The sequence below is a fragment of the Cannabis sativa genome, chromosome 4 (genome assembly GCF_029168945.1).
Source record: "Cannabis sativa cultivar Pink pepper isolate KNU-18-1 chromosome 4, ASM2916894v1, whole genome shotgun sequence".
NCBI lineage: Eukaryota > Viridiplantae > Streptophyta > Magnoliopsida > Rosales > Cannabaceae > Cannabis > Cannabis sativa.
In genome coordinates, this window is record NC_083604.1 from 38319307 (window position 1) to 38336476 (window position 17170).

The 17170-nt window shown below is 30.7% G+C and overlaps 1 long non-coding RNA gene across 1 annotated transcript; it reads left to right on the top strand.

The window, feature by feature from the left end:
- The first annotated feature begins 2158 nt into the window (after positions 1-2158).
- On the top strand, positions 2159-4593 carry LOC133037100 (uncharacterized). Its single transcript, XR_009687330.1, has 3 exons — positions 2159-2349; positions 2440-2561; positions 4470-4593. It is a non-coding gene; the product is annotated as an uncharacterized LOC133037100 (long non-coding RNA).
- The last annotated feature ends 12577 nt before the right edge of the window (positions 4594-17170 follow it).

A 17170-nucleotide genomic window follows, 5' to 3' on the forward strand; every position in this document is an offset into this window, starting at 1 on the left:
TCTAAACTATTTGGTGATACACTCCGAGGTAATTGAACCCGGTGCTCTGATACCATTTTTCTGTCACGAGCCGAGCCCTAGGCTGTGGCAGATGTGTAATATCCATAACTTGGGTGGTCAAAGGTCACACTTTGACCCTTGTAGGAAAATAAAGCTTATAAATGATCCTTTTATTTATATTACAAAATACTAATTTAAAAGAATTGATTAACTCCTATATTAATAAAAATATATTAGTAATAAAAATCAGGACCACTCATCAATATAAGAGAACAGTAATATCCCCACAGTTATGTAATCACCAAATAGATAGATTTAATAAGTCAATAAAATACCAAAATAATACCTAGCATCCATCATTTCTCATTTCTAACTAGTACATAGCTAATTTAAGTCATCCAGACCATTCATTGGTTCTTAAATACAAAATCAGTCTCATTAGAAGGTGAAAGAGTAAAATATGACTAAACTAATAACGACATTCCTTTCCCAACAGTACCATCCTCATCCACTAGCATCAAACTGAGTTCCTGGAATGGGAGAAAATAGGGGGTGAGCTTATAAAGCCCAGTAGGAAAACAACTAATATCAAAGGACCCTTGGTTTAATAAAATTCCTGCATGGTTAGCTTTATAAAAATAAAATGTCTCATCAACAGTATGAATATGTACAAATAAAATAGAGAGACCACAAATAATCACAAATCAAACGTCAAATGCATATCACACCGTCCACTAGACCCCTAGCTCTCCATACCAAATCATAGAAAACGACATCCAAAACCGGGTAGTCGCATCTGATACCCACCATAAATAACGGGGCTCAGATTTAATTCACTCCTGTACAGATTCTAGGTCTTTCACCTACAGGTGAGTGCACACCTGATCTACCTATGATGACACAGAGACTAGGTCGTGAAACAACAATATGCATCGAACATGATCAACATGGCTCTCATCAATATAACCAAAGCAGGCAAATAATAAGCATAACAAAAGAACATATTCCTTTTTATTTTCTAGAAAATTCGGCAGCATAACAGCTGTATTTTGAATAAACCCAAAGATCATAACCTGCATAAATATTTGCACACAAAAATATAATTGGCACTCGGTGCCCCAGAACAGTCCAGAAAATATGCAGATTAAGTTTTCAATTTTTCAAACAATTTTGTAAATCATAAAAATTGGAATATGCCTAATGTTATACAACGCATATAAAAATCAAGTCCAAAAATCAAGTTGAGTCCCTACCTCTCCCGAGTCGTTAAACTTTTTTTTTTTCGAAAAGACGATCTTAAGCTCTCAAGTCCCGAGCTCCAATTGTTTAGTCCAAACTTACATATTACTCTCACCTATACCATCAAATGATTAAATAATTATCATCATCGCATTCTACATTCAAAACCGAGTCCAACGACATATAATATGACCATATTTAAAATTTGGGATTCCGAAACCTCACCTAAGCGGTGCACATTAACAATCGGTGGCGGTAAAAATTGGTGTACCGGAAATGTCGCCGAACATAGGAGTAGTATATATCAAAACGACCACCTCGACGAGTAGATCACACTCATGCCAACCGTTTGTCAAAACGGTACACGAGGTCACCGAAAAGTCGCCGGAAAGGGGCGGAGCTACAAAAATGTCACCGGAAAAAGTTGCGAACCGGGAAAAATGGTTTAGTGTAGGTTGTTCTCCTCGACGAGCTGAGTGTAGTGGTGAAAACCTCTCGTCAAACGGACGCCGGAGGTGACCGGAAAACCCGTTCAAAGTTTGAAACCCAAAACTTTGACTTGCGATCCTAAGCTAACGGCGGCGAGAGGAGCGGCGCCGCTTGGGGTGTGAGGTCGCCGGCACTAGGAGGTCGGAGTAGTCCGGCGCGTGAGGTCGGGCGGTGGCCGGAGATAGGTCGCCGGAGTGGTGGTGGTTATGGAGGTTTATGGGTTATTATTTTTCTATTTTGTATATTTGAAGAGAGAGAAGGAAATAAAGATAGATAGATAGATAGACAGAGAGAGAGAGAAAAACGTATCTGTATATAATTTGAATTTTTTTTTTTTTTTTAATATACATATATATATATTATTTTATTTTTATTTTATACATTTATATAAATAAATTTGACTCGGTCAAACCGAGTCTTTACACTTTGGAGATGGAAACTGGTGGAATTGTCAGCTTGAGTTGCTGGGCAGAAGCTGCTGGTATTGATGAAAAAATGCTTAAGCAGCAACTTTTCGGTTGGCATCGTCAGAACGAGGTTGTAAGGAGTACTAAGTCCTTAGTTCTATACCTTGCAAGAAAGTATAGGGGTTTAGCAATAACCTTGGATGATTTACTTCAGGTATGTTAGATATAGCATAATTTTAAAACTTTACTTTTATAGCAGAACTTCTAAGTTTCTGGATAACGAATGATATTATTTTCGTTTTAGGTTATGAATATCAAGTCTTACAACCACATGATATCACAGAAAATACTCACAAAATTATAGAACTTCTTAGATATTCTGATGAAGGGGTTGTAGTTGTAGATACTCTATCGTTCATCGCCAAGGTACTTAACCTAGTTCTTTGTTGGTTTTTTTGCTAATTTAAAATCATTGAGTGGATTTTTATTTGCACAATGGGGCAATTTTAGTTTATTTATAGAGTTTTGTTTCTATCTACCTTAATCAATGTATATTTTTGGGTAGTGGGAAAATGAACGAACATGAACTGCCTGACATTTCTACATAGATTTATGTGTTCGTAAAAAAATGTTTGTGTGATCGATATTTTTTGGGAATTTTATAAAATTTGAATCATAATAGTTAAAAGAAAATGGGTTGAGGTTGAACCCGTGATTCTTGTCAATTGTCAATGGTGGTTGGAAATTAGTTCATTTACTTAAACATTTGCTAAATCAGCTGCCATATCAATTAGCTGGAATTAGATTTAAGTCAGTTATGTTCGTTTAGATCTTGAAAGCACTCGACTCTGTCTATATATATGTCTCAACAATAATTTCAGAAGATAAGATACATTACCTTCTTCTTTCTTCAATACTTTCTAAATTTTAATCATGAAGCTGGACACTAGCGGTCTGGATTCAAGGGTGTTTCTTATTGAATTTCATGTGTGTTTCCTCTCTTGCGAATATGGGCAAACTCTGATATAATAAATGAGTTTGCAAGTCCCAAGTGCATGGGGGCATAAATAAATTGGTTTATTATGAACTTTTTAAGAAAAGTAAAGTAAAATTGATATGAATGTAGATTTCACAGTGCAAAAAAAAAAGGTTGCGTCTTTCATAATTTGGAATTGGATATAGCTAGAGAAGAAAGTAGAAAATGTAGTAGTATAGAAGAAGTAGTTACTACTTATCCAAAGCAGATGTAGTGTGTGATACAACTCTCTCTGCTCTCATGATGAGACTCGTGTCATGGGGTTGTCCTGTATCTATAATTAAGAGCACCTACCCTCACTAACAAGCTCAGTAAATGTCAAGCCTTATATAAATAAATATCTATATATATATGTAATGTATCTCATTAATAATTAAGGAGAATTGACTTATTTTATAGTGGATTAAATATGACACCAACATCTAGCTTAAATTGAAAACAACTATTCAATAATAGTATTAGAATTAATGTAGTTTTTTTTATTATTATTTTCATTATAGACTCTGTTATAACTCGAATCAAATACCAATGTGGTTATTTTAACTAACATATTAAATTTGTTGTGCGGCGTGTGTCTTTTTATTAAACATAGCATATATGTGTTAATTGTCATATATTCAAATATTGAGATTCCATCTAAGAACATTTTAGCAGGTGAAACAATTAGTGTACTTCTCAGTCAATGATTACTGAAGAAATTTGAAACTTTAATAATTTAGTGAGTTCAAATCTTTATTTTATTAAGTGAGAAGATTAAGATAATAAACGGTGTAAGGGGCAATAATTGTTAATTAATTAATTTCTTTTTCCACTGATAAGGTGATTCTCTGTAAATTTCCTAGGTTTGTTTTCACATGATCAGGATAAGCTAACTGTCCACTCGCACAAACTGTTTGATTCTCATAATTATGAGCAGTGGCATTCGGTTCATAAGTAATAGCTGCTGTTGTTTTTTTTTTTTTTTTTGCTTCTGTGAATTCCAATGGAAGTTATGGCTTTCTTTGCCCCCCAATATTATCTGTTGTGTTAATTAGAGTTTGCCCATATTCTCTTTGAACATTTACCAGACAACAAAAAAGTTGTCTACTATTAAAGGTATGCTAGCTATGACTCTACAATAATATTGTTCACAATAGATTTTTGTTTTTTTAAGCTATGAATAGAGTATATATAGCTATGTGGGACTCCTGTTGGTTTTCATAATCCTTACAGTTCATCATGATGAGCATAAATACCACTTGATTTAGTTTGTATTTTAATTATACGATTAATGTTTTTTTATATCTTTTATTTTACAGTTCAAGTCAGACGCTCCATATAGTAACGAGGAGATCAATGCAGTACGGGATGAGTGGACTGAATTTATGGAGCCTTTGATTATCAATTAAGTACAAGGTTACTACTTTTGTTATAATACACGAGGTTTTATGATTATTGTTATATTTTGCATATGTAATTAGTTTATATCTAGTTTACGATATACATAGAATTTAAGTTTTAGGATCGATTCTATTAACAATTTTAGTATTATGTGATTAGTTAATAGAATGGATTACTAATTTTATGTAAGTTTTAAAAATTTTATTTTAATTTTTTTTTTTATATTATGTATTTACTATTGTATAGAATTATTGTAAAATTTAATAATGCATTTTTCGTCATTTTATAAGCGACGCAATAAGTGAAAGAAAAAAGCATTTTCGTAATAGATATGACATTTTTGAACCGACGTAATAAGTTTTTTGTGATAGTTTTAAAATGCCATAAATAATTTAGCGTCAATGATTACTGAAGAAATTTGAAACTTTAATAATTTAGTGAGTTCAAATCTTTATTTTATTAAGTGAGAAGATTAAGATAATAAACGGTGTAAGGGGCAATAATTGTTAATCAATTAATTTCTTTTTCCACTGATAAGGTGATTCTCTGTAAATTTCCTAGGTTTGTTTTCACATGATCAGGATAAGCTAACTGTCCACTCGCACAAACTGTTTGATTCTCATAATTATGAGCAGTGGCATTCGGTTCATAAGTAATAGCTGCTGTTTTTTTTTTTTTTTTTTTTTGCTTCTGTGAATTCCAATGGAAGTTATGGCTTTCTTTGCCCCCCAATATTATCTGTTGTGTTAATTAGAGTTTGCCCATATTCTCTTTGAACATTTACCAGACAACAAAAAAGTTGTCTACTATTAAAGGTATGCTAGCTATGACTCTACAATAATATTGTTCACAATAGATTTTTGTTTTTTTAAGCTATGAATAGAGTATATATAGCTATGTGGGACTCCTGTTGGTTTTCATAATCCTTACAGTTCATCATGATGAGCATAAATACCACTTGATTTAGTTTGTATTTTAATTATACGATTAATGTTTTTTTATATCTTTTATTTTACAGTTCAAGTCAGACGCTCCATATAGTAACGAGGAGATCAATGCAGTACGGGATGAGTGGACTGAATTTGTGGAGCCTTTGATTATCAATTAAGTACTAGGTTACTACTTTTGTTATAATACACGAGTAACAAGTTTTATGATTATTGTTATATTTTGCATATGTAATTAGTTTATATCTAGTTTACGATATACATAGAATTTAAGTTTTAGGATCGATTCTATTAACAATTTTAGTATTATGTGATTAGTTAATAGAATGGATTACTAATTTTATGTAAGTTTTAAAAATTTTATTTTAATTTTTTTTTTATATTATGTATTTACTATTGTATAGAATTATTGTAAAATTTAATAATGCATTTTTCGTCATTTTATAAGCGACGCAATAAGTGAAAGAAAAAAGCATTTTCGTAATAGATATGACATTTTTGAACCGACGTAATAAGTTTTTTGTGATAGTTTTAAAATGCCATAAATAATTTAGCGTCATTTTTAAACCGACGCAAAAGATAAAACATAAAAGTAAATATTTTGCGTCGGTTTGTAAATGTCGAAAATTGTTTTTTGCGTCGTTTCAAAAATGATGATAATAAAAGACTATTTGCGACTACGGTATATACGTCGGTTTTTTAAACCGACGTAAATTCTTTAAATGACTCTTAAAAACCGACGAGAATTATACTTTTTGTAGTAGTGAGTTGAGATCTCTAAGGCCACCATCGTCAGAAATGGTGGTGAAGCATAATGCTATGATTGTCGAGGCTGCTTAGGGGTGTCGACCTCTCGGCCCAAACTTTGAGTCCAGGTCGACAATGATGGGTCGAGGTAGCTCCAGGCCTAGCCAAGTTTTGATGCCCAAGGAGCCATCTGTGCCATGTAGAGCTACTATGAGGTTGGCCATTCCTGATAATTTTTCTTCTAAGTAGACAATGCATAATGGAAAGATTCTTGCTAGTTTGCTAAAGGTGGGAGGTGGGAGGTGCTAGTTTGCCAATAATTCTGACAACTTGACACCTTCTTTGTCTTTTGATATTTGTGGGTCTGAGCAGGTGGTGGGTTGTGGTTCTTATTCAAAACTGGATTTGGGCTGTGGAGATCTATCTAGGGAGCACCTGAACCGTGATGTTTTGCCTAGTGGGAAGTTGGGTCGTGCTTTGTTGTCTTATGGGAATCTAGGTCATGACTCTTTTGGGATGTCTGTGGGTCGTGGTTTTAATTTTGAGGGTAAGTTGGGCCTTGACTCTGTGGGTAATGCTTCGTAGAAGGTTATGGGTCACGTGCTTAATTCAAGTGGGGAGTTAGGCTAGGGTCTTTTTTTCCTTTAGGGAGCTGGGCCGTGTTCCTTTGCATGACACTGAACTCTCCAAGAGTTCCTTTTGTTTTAGGCTCAATGCTACTAGGGAGCTTTTATAGGGTTTTGTGCCCTAAATAAAACTCATTTCGATATAATCAGATTTACTAATTAATAAAAGATCAGAAATCACTTTTATGTTGCATGGTTCACATGATTTATTTCACGATTATATTTAATGTATAAATTCTATTAACTCCAGAACATATGTATTTGTTCATGATTATAGTGTCGTCAGCACAGTGGAATATAATCATGATTCTATGTTCAAAAGTTTAATTCCGTGATTTGTCAGTTCACTAGATTTAGACTGGCATGATAATCAGCGATAGGTATACTTACACCTTGGATAAGTGTTATGTCCTTTCTAGGGCATTGGCAAAGTTTACCAGTATCGGAGTATGGAGTATACATTGGAAGGGACCGATATTGATCTTAGATAAGATATCCTAAACTTACTATTATATCTTTCTATGTTAATATCAATGGTTGATCTTAGGTCATTGGATCCTAATCCTGACATGGTTAGGTTCGATCTCAAGAGTGTTATTTGTGTTATTTGTTTTGGTCTTCATGATACGTACATTTTGGGAACATGATAGTACAATTGAGTGGGAGCGCTAATCATAGATATGGAACCTATAGCTTCTATCTGGACATAGAAGTGAAACGATGATTTCCTTCGAGCTTGGCTGAATAGAGATAAATGATTGAGATCTCATTTCAGTAATTATATTAGTTTACAGAAATATCATTTATAGGTAGCTAAGTGTTTTAAGGATAAAATACATTGAAGGGTAAAACGGTAAATTTTTCCCTATTCAGTGTAGATCATCTATAGAGGATCCTTGACTATTAGGATTATAACAATGGATAAATATAACGTTTTTATATCGATGTACATATAGAGCGTTCTATATAACTGAGAGTGTATTCAATTCTAAATCTATAGTGGAGTAGGTGGAATTAATAAGTTGAGAATTTACTTAGTGAATTCTAGATCCACTTACTGAAAGCTCGGTTATATAGGCCCATAGTCCCCTCACTAGTTGAGATAATACTGGTTGCAGACTCAGTTAATTGATTTTAATTAATCAATGATAATTCTAAAATTAGACTATGTCTTATTTATGAATTTTCACTAAGCAAGGGCTTAATTGTGAAGAAAAGAGATTTTGGGGTCAATTTGTTAATTAAGAGACTTTGTATGGTCTAATTAATAAATTACATAAATAACAATTTTTTTTTTTGAATCAATGACAATTTTATTTAGTAGTTAATTATAATTATTAAAGAAATTATTTTGGCATTTATAGGTTTGAATTGGAAAATATGGTATTATTGAAAAAAAGAATAAGTGGTTGAAAAAGAGGCAAAATTATAACTAGTAATTGGCTTACTAAAGTGTACGGCCAAGTGTGGAATTTCGCCCACTGTTTTATTCTTTTTTAATCCATATAATTCAACCCTAAGCCCTAGTTGAAATTAATGTCGACCTGACTATTCAACCAAACATAGATGACAGAGTTCCTTCTATAGAGATTTCACCTCCTTCATTTTTCTTCTTACTTCGGCCTATAGTGAGTGAGTGTCATGTCCACACATAGCAAGTCAAGTACTCAATCATAGTGAGTAAGACGGTGGTAACCAAACCCGGAGGAAAGAAAGAGATCCAGGTTCAGATCTTGATAATGCTCTACTACAGAAAGGAATCAAGGGCTAGAGATCTTAAACGGAAGGAGTCATATTATTCCGCTGCAACCAATGTAAGGTTTTCCTAAACCCTTATGTGTTTATTTCATTATTTTAGAGAATTCATATTTAGGATGTTAAGGAAACATACTTGTTAGTAAATCTAGATCCTGGTAAAATATTCCCAACAACTGGCCTCAGAGCCAAGGTAATGATTTACTTTCACGAAATATGGATTTAAAACGATGAATATTGTTTGCGTGTTGATTTGGATGTGTTCATGTTGGTTTATGTGTTAATTGATGATGTTATGTGAATTACGAAATTTTTCCATTAAAATGATTTTATTTTCCTTCTGAAAATATTTTATTTGGATTCCTTGTGAAAAATTAAGTAATTTTGGTTTTTACGGAACTCGATTCTGATAAAAATTAAAAAAGATATGAAGGGTTAAAATCGGGGTTCAATGGTGTCGAGTGGGGTGCATCGCATGCACCAGACACTATAAGAGGATGGATTTAGAGCGCGCATGTGGGGGACAATCCCCTGTCTGAAGCACACGCACGCAAGGCTTCAGACAGGATGCACCCTGCATCCGCCCGTGTCCTGATGCTGGGCCTGCCGAGGAATGTCGCCCTATCATCCTGCAATTTCTCCTGTGCACGCGCGGACTGGGCTGCGTGCAGCCCTCCTTGACAGCCAACCACCAAACCCTATTTTTGTAGGTTTTTTTTCAACTTTTCCGAAATTTCCCAATTTCAAACCCTAAAAATCAAAATAAAATATTATTTTTAAAATATTTAAACTTAAATATCAATTTTTAATTTATAATATTTAATTTTTAATAGATTATTATTAAATTTTGATATTTTGAGGTTTAAATTTAAAAATTGATCATTTTATTTTTTAAATTATGATTAGATTTTAAAAATTTGTTAATTTCTTTAATATTTATATATTATTTAAATATAAGGTTAGATATTTTAAGATTGGGTATATTTTAAATTATAGAGAGCATTATCTTTTTAATTTGAAATAATATATTAAGTTTACCTCATATGAGAAATTAAATAATTAATAAATTTGAAATTAACCTAGATATTTTTACAGATATTCTAACATCATATTTTCAAATTCTAAAATTTGTTATTTTGTTAAATATTTAATTATTTATTAATTATAAGTTGGAAAAATGATATATATGTTTTTTTTATATCATTTTACTTATTAGAAATTTATAAATTGTATTTTAAATATTTAAATATCTTAGATATTTTTGTAGAAATTTGAATAATGCTTAATTTGAGATATTTTGACATATAATTAGGATAATTATTAATTATATATTATTTTATTCTTAAAATAACAATTGCCTAACCATATCTACTTTAAAAATTGGTTTATTTTATTATTTTAATTTTATTAAATTATAAGATAAGAAAATAATATTGAAAATATCTATTTAGTTATTTTCAAATCATTTATCTTATTAGATACTAATTCAATTTGATAAAATAATTCAAATAAACCTAGATATTTTAAATTAGTTTCATTTTTGAATTTTAAATTTTGAAAAGATAATTAAAGTTGTTTTTAACAACCCTAAATTTATTACATGGACATTGTTTGTTAAGTATTTAATTGTTTATTCAAAATTTTTTTTTTAACAAACCTATTATTTATTTGATCTAAATTACTATGATTAACTTGTTGACAGATCCAATGATATGATTTTAATCATAGTCCAATTGTCAATAGATCTTATAAATAATTTGTAACATGTAATTTTTTTTTGTGACGCGGTGATCAAAATCACACATGATTAACAAAGCGACCGACGGCGACACCTCCTCGAACCAGGATAGCTCATCGTCTAACCGAAGGGCATGCTTTGCCAAACCATGAGCTGCATAATTTCATATCGCAAGCTACATGGGACAAAACTGTCCCCGGAAATTTAGACAATAAAGCTATAACATCCTCAAACAGCACCTCCAGCTCTTTAAAACACCCTTTCTTTATTGATAGCTGAAAAAACAAACAACACCAAGCAACAACATGTATTAAAAAAGACAATCCTTGAATTAAAACTTACCGACAAAGTCTCTGTAGTCGTATGGCGCCCTCCACAAAATTGACCTACAAAACAACAATAAATAAAACTCTATTACTACATAATTTAATGAAAAAATTGCTAAAAGACAAGATAGTAAAATAATCCATATTATAATATAAAAACAATTCATAAATATAAAGACTTGAAATACTTATCTGTCAAAACTGAAAGGTCGTTGATGTAGAAGCCAAGAGCACAAAATGGATCACTTCTTTTATCCATTGACTGTACTACAAAACTACCCTAAACAATTAAGGGCAAGCCATAAAAAATGGCACGAAAGCCGTAAAAGGCACAAAAGTCGTAAAAGGCACAAAAAATGCCCATAAAAAGCATAAAAACCATCAAAACATTATGAAGAATATTGTTAGAGAAACCATAAATATAATTAATATACTTTAATATATGATTTTAAAATAATTTAAAATAGATAATTAATCCATATACTTTAAATATTTTATTTGATCTTACTTATAATTACGAAAAAACAAAAGTAAAAATACTATAGATATACAAAAATAGGCTCAAAAACAAGAAAGTATAAACTATTTTAAAAAAGTATAGTATAAAAACAAAAGATTATATAACTTACCATAAATTAATAATAATACTACTACATAATAGAATAGACTATAAAAGTAAAAAACTAATTAATAATAAAATAATACTAATGAACCCTCAAATAAACAATAAAATATGGAAAAACATTATAAAAGTTGAAATAATATAACATCTCATGCTAAAAAACCTTAATAAAGAATCTTGAGAATGATTAATATACAAAATATAAATAACAAAAGTTTAGAAAACAGATAATAAAACAATGTTAATAAATGCTAAATAATATAAGAAGGGAAATTCAAAGTAATCAATATAATAAATTATTAATACTAAAATTCTTACATTTGTACTCAAAAATTTAAAGGTAAATAATCGTCATAGTCATAAAACTAATTAATAGATTTAGTACACCAAAATAAATTAGAAGACCAGAAAAACTTTCTATAATAATCTACAATACTTTTAAAAAATTAATTATTAAATAATTAATACTGAGAATTAAAATAAATCAATTTGATTACTGAAAAAAGCTAAACACAAACCAGAGATACAAACATTAAAACAGAAAAAGATCTTCTAAAGGTAGAATGCTGAAAAGTAAAATTATAAAAAATAAAACTAATTTGTTGATAAACCTAGTAACATGATAGGGCCTATCCAAATCAATTTGACCTGTGTGAGCCTATATGTTTGCTTTTGGGCTTAGATCCATATAGGAAGCCCATTTATTTCTAGATATTTAAATAGACTAGGTTTCTAAAATAAAATATTACCATTGATAGTTTTATTTAGGCCTAATTAGTATTAGGCTTATTCAATGAATAATAATTATTTAATAAAAGGTTAAATTCCTCTCCTTTGGGCCTTGTGTGAGAGTTAGGAGGCCATTAGTAGTGGGTACGACATACTTAACTCAGCCCTCCCTCACATGAATAACCCTAATTGTAAAGGCCCATTTGCCTTATTTAAATAATTATTTTAGGCTAATTATACTAGTTTAACCTAATTACAATTAATTTAACAACATAATTAATTTTAAAACAAATGAAATTAATTTTTCATTAGATTATTTTAAAATTAGTTTAGATAAATACACTTAGTTCAATGAAATATTCTAGATTGAAATTTCTAGTAACTCAATTATATTTTCTAATTTTTAATTAAGTAGAAAAATATATTTAAAGTTGAAAATTAATTATTTAATTAATTTTGGACCAACTTAAATTAGAATATTTTTCTTAAAACGTAAAAATATATTTAATAATTAAGTTAATTTTGTTCAAGATACTTAATTATTTGTTTCTATTTCAAGAAATTTAATTAAATAGAAAATATATTTAAGTTGAAAATTAATTTTTTAATTAATTTTGGACCAACTTAAATTAGAACATTTTCTTAAAAATTAAATTAGAATTAATAATTATGTTGATTTTATTCAAGATACTTAATTATTTCTATTTTAATGAATTTAATTAAATAGAAAATTTTATTTAAGTTTGAAAATTTTCAATTTCAGATAAACTTAAATTAGAATAATTTTCAGAGTATATTTTATTTTATTTTATTAATCATTTTCCACTTAATTTTGAATCGCACTTATTTATTTTAAATGTAGATATTTCGAAAATTTTTAATTTTTAAAATTAAATTAAAGTTTTTTTAATTAGTTTTAGATCAACTTAAATAAAGTAATTTTTATTAATGATTTAGTTAAAATAAATAGACTAAAATATATTGTTTTTAATTAGAAAATTAGTAATTAGTTTATGAATTATCTAGATAGATATTTTCTAGGTAGACTTTTTGGTATTTTCTTGATATATTTAATTAAATTAAAAAATTAATATTTGAGTTGATTTTATTCTACACACTTAAATATTTGATATTTTTTTAAGAGATTTAATTAAGTAGGAAAATTATATTTATGTTGAAAATTAATTTATTTAATTTTAGACCAACATAAATTAGTTTTCCATTTTCATTTTATTTTATTTTATTGAATTTCGAAAATGTATTGCTTTAAATACATTAGATTTCGAATTCTGTCATATATATTTATAGAAAATTAAATTTGAGTTGAAAATATGTTTATTCAATGGACCAACTTAAATTAAGTAATTTTCATAATATTTATTGGAAAATTAATACTAAGGATAGAAAATAATTTATTTTTATTTTTTAGATCTTCCTAAGGTATAATTTTATAAATATTAAATTAAAATTTATAATTAGTGTAATATCCCGAGAATTGTATTGATATTTATTTGGCCATATTTTATTAAATATGTAATTATGTGAATACTAGGGTAAGATTATAATCTTACTTAAGCTAATTACGAGTTAATTAGTGAAATTTGAGTAAATGAGTAAATGAAGCGTAATTTATTAATTACTTGTTACAATATGTGGGTATCGTGGATATCATTTTTTTTTTTGAAATAAAATATCTTCGGGTTCGGCGATCGTGGGATTTTGGCGGAATGGTTGGATATGTCATGATAATGAATTAAGGATTAGAATGGGAATTTTATCGGACTAGTTTAAAATTCTAAGTTGTCAGTTCGGTGGAATAGTTAAAAATGACCAAAATACCCATATGTTATGCTTTGGCTTAGGTGTGTATTGAGGGTAAAATAGTAATTTTATTAAGTTTAATTCTTTGTTTTATTTAATGCCTTAGTATTATCCTAGGCTGAAGTTTTAATTTAGATATATATTAAGTTTATTAAATAAGTTTAGATTGGAAAAGAATTAAATCAAAACCTATCACTTTTTCTCTCTCTCTTCTCTTTTCGGCTCAAGAACCCAGCAGAAAACTAGGGAAAAGTCTAGCTCACTTCATCAATTTTCTAGCAAAATCTTCAACCCTAGGAGCTAATCAAGTTGTGGTAAGTGCTCTTCATGTGTTCTTGATGTTTTCTTAGGTTTTAGGTTTGATAATAGTTGGGGTTTTAGTGATTTCAGGATTAAGGTATTAAACTGAGATTAGAGCAAGTTTCAAGACTTAGATTGGAGTTTGTTTATGCTTGATTTGGTTAGAATCAAAGCTGTTAGTATTGAGTTAATGGAATTTTAGTTTTTTTTAATCTTAAACTTTAAGTGATGATGCTATTTTGATTTAATGGATGAATTGTTGTGAAGTGATGGTTGGATTATGTTATGTTGGTGATATTGATTTGATCTGGAGGTGTTGGGCAGGTGTGGTTTGGATTTGGCTCGAGTTTGGGGAGAAAAACTCTTGGCTGCTGCCTTGCCAGAACCGGTCGACCGGTTGGCTCTGGTGTATCAGAACCGGTCGACCGGTTGCCATCAGGGGAGAGTTTTAATTTTTTTCTCCAGGTTGGTTTTAGGGCTCGGGGTAGTTTTCGGCGTTTAATTTGGAATGTTTAGGAGTTATAAAGCCTAACCTAGAACGATTGAAGATAAGGATTGTTTGGTTTTAGGAATTTTGGAGATGTTTATTCAAGTATTTATTGAATGTTGTTGTCATGACATAGGACCCGGGATTTGCCAAGCCTTGATTCCATTTAGAAAGGATGCACGCAAAACTCCTGGACTGAGGTAAGAAAAGTAGTAAATACTGTATAAGGTTAATGTTATGATTGTAACAGATTCGATTCAGATCGAAATCTTATTATACGTTGTTGTGATTTAATCCTAATCGAGGTTAACGATATGTACTGGATGCGACTCGATTATGATCGAGGGAAGTATTATGAAACGATTATTATCGTTTGACTCGATTATGATCGAGGGAAGTATTATGAAACGATTATTATCGTTTGACTCGATTATGATCGAGGGAAGTATTATGAAACGATTATTATCGTTGTGGCTCGATTATGATCGAGTAAAAGAAACGGTTATTACCGTCATGAGTAATTACTCCTGAAACCGCGGATAGGTTTCTTACTTATCGTTTGTTGTATCGGGCAACGATAGTGACATATACAGCTCGTGGTTAACGAGTGGTAGGGGTACTTTATGAAGTACCTAAATTATGTGGTTATGAAGTTGTGGAACGATCAACCGTGTTATTATGTGATGAGTTGTAACTAAATTATTGTGTTATGGTATGATTGATGAACGTTATATTATTTATGAAATTAGTCTCTGTAACTGTCGGGGGTAAAAAATACATGTTGTAGGGATGAAAGAATTGAGTGCTTTATGAAGCAATAAGATTATGTGTTTGAGTGCTTTATTAAGCACTAAGATTATGTGGTTACTGTAATATATGAATTAGAGTGATTTATGAAGTACTGAAACTGAGTGTTTATAATGATGTGTGATTAAGGTACTTAATAAACCACTGAGATGGTTGATTATGAATAGCTATAAATATTCTTTATTATGTATTAAATTTGCTTACATAAGCATTATGTTATTTTTGTATATGTAGATTGACATATGTAAGACCTACCGGTATGTATATTATATTATTATGAAATCTGCCTGCACTTTCCATAAAGTCTAATTAGTAGCTTTTCTTGCTGAGTCATTGTGACTCACGGGTGCTTCGTGGTGCAGGTATGGAAGTTGGAAGCTGTGTTCGGCCATGAGTCAGAGGTCTCCAGCAATGTACATATCAGCCTGGGGTCTTGGCTTCTGGGAAGCAGGATCGAAATTCCTTTCTATGTTTGGAAATGTAATTTATTGTAAAAGAATATTTTTATTTTATAAACAGGGGATCCCTATACTACGACATATTTAAAATGAAAGTCTTTATGTTGAATTTAATTAAAGATTTAAATTAAACCACACTTTTCTAAAATTTATAGATTAATAATAATAAGTTTATAAAAGCACACACGTGGCGTTCCTGAGGGTCAGGGCGTTACAACATGGTATTAGAGCGACCAAGGTTTAAAGATCCTGAAGACTGGTTTGATATGTACATTGGCTGTGAAGACTCGTTCGACTCATGGTTTAGTAAGTGATAGTTGATTAGTGAATTGTTTACTGATTATTTGAATTGTATGCTTATTTGAAATGTGTAAGTTGTTATAGAAGCGTGATAAGTTTTAATATAAAATTGTTGAGTATATTTATGCATGTGCGGTAATGCTTATTAACATTAGTTTTAGTTAGAAAGATTCTAACTATGAGCAAGGAATGGTCGCGAGTGTATTAGGAGGTGTACTTGAGGCAATCTAGCAAGAATGATTGCGAGCCTGCTATGCTCAGGGTAGGTGGTGTGGGTATGAATCTTCCACTACCATAGGACCGGGAGTAAATGTATGTTATTAAGTAAGAGATTACTTGTGTGACAAGGTAATAGAATCTGTATGGTTAATCCCGGGCAACGCAGTGATGGAGAATGACACTAAGCTGGACCGATTGGCAGAGTTTTGTTAAAATATAGCGGCTGCTAAGGCCGTTAGGAAGGCTTTAAGGTGGAACAGGTATATTGTTCAGAATGTAGATATTATGGGTAAATAGCTAGGAGTTTTCTAGTTTTATGCCCAGGTGGTTGAGCTAACCCTTACTGTTGAGGGTATATGGATTAGATCAGAAAGGAAATAATATGAAGAGAGAGATTCATGAAAGTAAATGTTCGGTGTTGGATTGACTTGTAAAATGTATTACAAATATTGATTATGAAGGAAAGATGGTAACTTTTGAATCAAAAAGTGAGGACCTTCGTGTTCTTGGGCAAGGATCAAAGGTCCCGAAATCCATTGATTATGACGCTTAAGGCTGAAGGTTTATTATGGGATGGATGTACCAACCCTTCAGTTAGTGTGGCAAATGTTGCAAGGAAACAACAGTGGAATTGGAACACAATTTTTGTGGTTCAAGGACTTCTAGATGCCTTATCAGAAGAGCTATCAAGATTATTGGTGAAATGGGAATTAATTTTGAATTGAATTGATACAAGG